Source organism: Mauremys mutica, unplaced genomic scaffold (assembly GCF_020497125.1).
Source record: "Mauremys mutica isolate MM-2020 ecotype Southern unplaced genomic scaffold, ASM2049712v1 Super-Scaffold_100046, whole genome shotgun sequence".
Lineage (NCBI taxonomy): Eukaryota > Metazoa > Chordata > Testudines > Geoemydidae > Mauremys > Mauremys mutica.
Genome location: NW_025423257.1, coordinates 3,011,014 through 3,015,412, shown reverse-complemented (window position 1 = coordinate 3,015,412; position 4,399 = coordinate 3,011,014). Strand labels below are relative to the sequence as shown.

Here is a 4,399-nt window from a genome sequence, read left to right as displayed (position 1 = left end):
CCTGCAGCTCTGGCCTCTCCCCTCCCCTCCCGCCAGCCGCCCCCAGGGGAGCCCCGGGCCCCAGGCTCTGTCCCCACCTGGAGCCCAGCGGGGCCGGGGGCAGCTCCTGCTGCAGCTGAGAACAGCGGCTCCGCTCCGGCCCGGGCGGCTCCAGCGCTGCTGGCAGCACGTGGCCACCAGGGAGCAGCTGCTGGGCCCGGGCTCCTGCGTCACAATGTGCCAGAGCCCCGCCCCCAGGAGCTGCCCCGCCCCCGGGCTGTGCCAGAGCCCCGCCCCCAGGAGCTGCCCCGCCCCGCCCCCAGGAGCTGCCCCGCTCCCGGGCTGTGCCAGAGCCCCGCCCCCAGGAGCTGCCCCGCCCCCGGGCTGTGCCACAAGCCCCGCCCCCAGGAGCTGCCCTGCCCCCGACTCTGGGCTTTCTTTTCCTGGTCCTGCCTCCTTCTTCCCAGCACCTCCGGGCTCCCAGCTGCTCCTTCCTGTGTCTGCAAACACCCCCCGGGCGGGCTGCAGCGCTCGCTGGGGCTGGCTCCAGTGGCTGAAGTTGCCTCCATCTCTGATCACCTGTGGGGGAGGGATGAACAGAGGAGATGGGCCCAGGGTGTGAAAGCAGAATTAGGGGGCAGGGAAAGAAGGACTGTTTGGAAAGGTGGGTTTTTGCGGGGGGGGGGTGATCCAGATGGAGTCAGAAGCAGTTGGACAGCAGAGGCTCAGGGAAATTGAGGGGAACCCCCTGGGTAGCCCAGTGTTGGCCAGGGATTGTACAGCACCTAGCGCAATAAGGGGTCCCGATCTCAGTCATGGGCTGTGCAGCACCTGGGAGCCCTGATGTCTGTTTCCTGATCACAGGCACTGGGAACGGATAGAGGGGAAACTTCAGCACCTGAAGGGTTAATGTAGCCCTGTGTGCAACCCCTGCTGGGTGGCACTGCTGCTCTCAGGAGGGGTTGGCTTAGTAGACAAACAGCACAATCTCTCTCCCATGTGATCTAGTGATCTGGATTCCTGGTTTTCACCTCAGTAGCCTGGGTTCAATTCCCAGTGTGGGAATAGTGCAGAGCTTTTGCTCAGAGGGGAGGAAGGGAATGGGGAGGGATCCTGGAAGCAGGGCATTTGGACAGTGTGGGGAGGGGGTCCCAGAAGTGGGGGTGGGGGGCAGAGGTCTGAGGGGAGGTCAGGGAAGGATCCCAGCATTGTGGGAAGTGGGCAGCATGGAGAGCCCAGGCCTGGCATGGGGACAGGGAAGAGTGACTCTGTCCTTCTAAACTCACCAACTGCAGACTAGGCAGGACTGGAAGAATTACGTATTTGTTGGTAAATGTCAATTTCAGTGTAAACGCACAACCCAATGGCAAAATATTTCCATTGATAATAATCAAAATTGACAGCTGGGCAAAGTAAGAAACATGCTGCTTGAGAATTTATCCTGTTCTAATCCTATTGGGGGTCCCTTCTGCCTTAGATGCCACCATGTGGGTGTTTCATTTCCCTCCCTATTTTCACACAGAGACACAATTTCCTTTGCATGGATCCATGAACAGCAAAATCTTCCTGTGTCGCTTGTTTGAGCCAGGGCATTTGATTTCATTGACACCTTCTCTCCTGCAATGGCAATGGTCAAACAGAGGGGACGTGGCCACCTTGACCCCTGGCAGTGAGATATTCACTGTCCTCTTTCTTCAGGCTGCTGCTGTTATTCCATGAATTATCAAGGATGGAATAAAAAGCTGAGTTTACTCCAGGGTGAGGAAAGAAAGGAGCCACCAACTCCTTGAAAAATCTCAGTGCCCAGAGAAAACCTGCCCGTTACTGGAATCCCTGATGTGTTGGTGGCTTGTTTATTTACACTGAGGATTGAGTCCTGCTTAGTGAACTGTGTCTGAGAATGAAAATCCTAAACCGCCCTTTGAAATAACAAAAGCAGCAGGACGTGTTTCTGTCCCTGCCCCAGAGCAGACAGACCAATGGAGAAATGCCATGAGTCCAGGGTAATACTCCCCTGCGGTTTTACCATTTCCACTTGCTAAACTCCCTCCCAACCTTCTGGGCTCCTGGAGCAGGGGACTGAGCCTGAGCCGAGACACGGACACTGCAACTTTACAGCCCAAGCCGCATGACCCTGATTAATGTGACACGGGCCAGTCGTGGGTGTTTCATTGCACTGGAGACGTAGCCTAATGTTATGTCTGCACTGTGATTAACACACCCAGGGCACCTGTCGCAAAGCCCGGGTCAGCTGACTCAGGGTTATAGGGGTTGGGCTGCAAGACTATAAAATTACAGTGCAGACAGACAGGCTTCAGCCCAGTCTCTGAGACCCCACGAGGGGTGAGGGTTTCCGAACTCAGGCTTCAGTGTGAACACAAATATCTGCACCACAGTTTTTAGCCTCTCAGCTTTAGCTTCATGAGCCCAAGTCAGATGACCCAGGCCAGCCCTGCTGCCATCTTTATCCCAGGAGAGATGGACTCTAAGGGTACGTCTCCATTGCAATGTCAGCCCAGGGGTGGCACGCTGTGCTCAAAGCAGCACCCTGGAAGCCCCATATTCACCGCTCTCATATAATGATGATACGGTTTGTACAAAGTCTGCCTGGTGAGGTATCATTTCAAAAGTCTTGTTCTGTTGAACATTACTATTGTGTTGGATTGTGTGTGTAGCATTGGCTGGGAAGTTTTGCTCTGTGTGTGTGACTGAGATGAGGTTGGGAAATGCCCACCACCAGCCTTTCAGGTGTGACAATGGAGGAGCCAGACCCGCTGCTGGCCCATTAAAGGGATCCACACTGCCAAGGACTATCCCAGGAACCGTGTACAATGCAGACTTCTCCGAGATAGCACAGCGACAATGGACACTGCTTGACTCACATCCTAGCAAAGGGACTTCCTAGCCAGTTGGAAGAAACTATGAAAGGGGGGGTAGAGACATCATGAGTTAGCCTCTCTCCCCCACAACTCAACAGCTGGAAATACACCTGGATGACAAAACTGATTCAGAAATCAGAAGAGAATAATAATAGTACATTCAAACCAAAGTCCCCAAACAGACTAGTAGTGGTTTTTCAGCAGAAAATTTTCAGTTTGGGGAATTTTGTTTTCTGTCAGACGTTGCCAAGGGAAGCAGAGAGAAAATGGTTGAGTTGCCTCCTTCAGAACAGCTTGGCCTAGCCACTAGGTCTGGTTCACTGTTGTGGCCTTGCTCAGGTTGGGGGTATTTTAATTATTTGGGGAGGTCCCAGGGTGTTTGGGGGAGATTATGAGGCTGTTCCCTTTTGAGATAAAAGCTAAGAAATGCAGGACTAGAGAATTTTTTCTAGAAATCCGGGATTTAGACATTTTATTTGAAGCGGGGGGGGGGGGAGCTGAGATTCTGAGAAGGTTTTTGTTTGCAAGAAGCAACATTGTTTGATCTGTCATTGTACCAAGGGGGGAGATGGTTGTCTATAAAGGAGAGTTAAGACTAAAAGCAGCCGATGAGGATGGGAGTTGAACCCATGCATGCAGAGCACAATGGATTAGCAGTCCATCACCTTAACCACTCGGCCACCTCATCTGAGCTGCTAAAACAGCGACAGGAGGAGAAATCAAAGTCCGGCAGAGATAGGGACACTAAGCAGTTTCCCAATACTAAGCATAAGCAGGGGCTGAATGAGCTCCCCCCTCACATCTAGTGATGAGCTGTGGGAAGACTTCAGGAACAGGCCGTGTTTGCACAGACACCCCTACTCTGCCTAGCTATGCAGCATGATGGGGCCGCTTCCCCAAAATGACCAGTTTGGGATGGTGGTGGGTTGCAAATCACTTTAGGATTGAGTGCAATGAAATGTTATTCTCCTTCCTGTACGAGTGAAGGGCAGCAGAACGTACCTAGGCCGTCCTGACGGAGGGGTGGGGTGGGTGAGGAATCGCTTTCATTGGACTGCAGAGAAGTGATTGAGGACGTCACCCTAACCCAGTGGTCCCCAAACATTTCACACTGCGCCCTCGTATCCATGGCTGTGGCCCCTCGGAAGCCGCGGTCGAGAACCGGGGCTGGGAGTGGGGCCGTTGCTTGCTGGGGAGAGGGGTGCGGACAGGGGTCAGGGGGTCGAGGCCGGGCTGGGAGCCAGGGGCCCAGGCTGAGGGTGGGGTTGGGGAAGAGCTGGGACAGAGTGGGGCTGAGTGGGGCTCCCTCCCTGCCCTCCATGGGGGCTGGCTCAGGCCCTGAGGTGCCCCCATCAATCTTCCTCTGTGTCCCCCTAGGAGTCACGCCCCACATTTTGGGGACCACTGACCCCTACTCGCTAAGCAGGGGCTAGTGATGCCAAAGCCCAGGGAAAGGGAGAACAAGTGCGGGGGCCCCAGCACCGGAACCATGACCCCCCCCCACTTCTGTGTGTGACTCCGCCCCCTCCCACACCTTCCAC

At 54.9% G+C, this 4,399-nt stretch overlaps 1 non-coding gene across 1 annotated transcript; it reads right to left on the bottom strand.

The window, feature by feature from the left end:
• Positions 1 to 3,464: 3,464 nt before the first annotated feature.
• TRNAS-GCU lies at positions 3,465 to 3,546 on the bottom strand. Its single transcript has one exon. It is a non-coding gene; the product is annotated as a tRNA-Ser (tRNA).
• Positions 3,547 to 4,399: the final 853 nt, after the last annotated feature.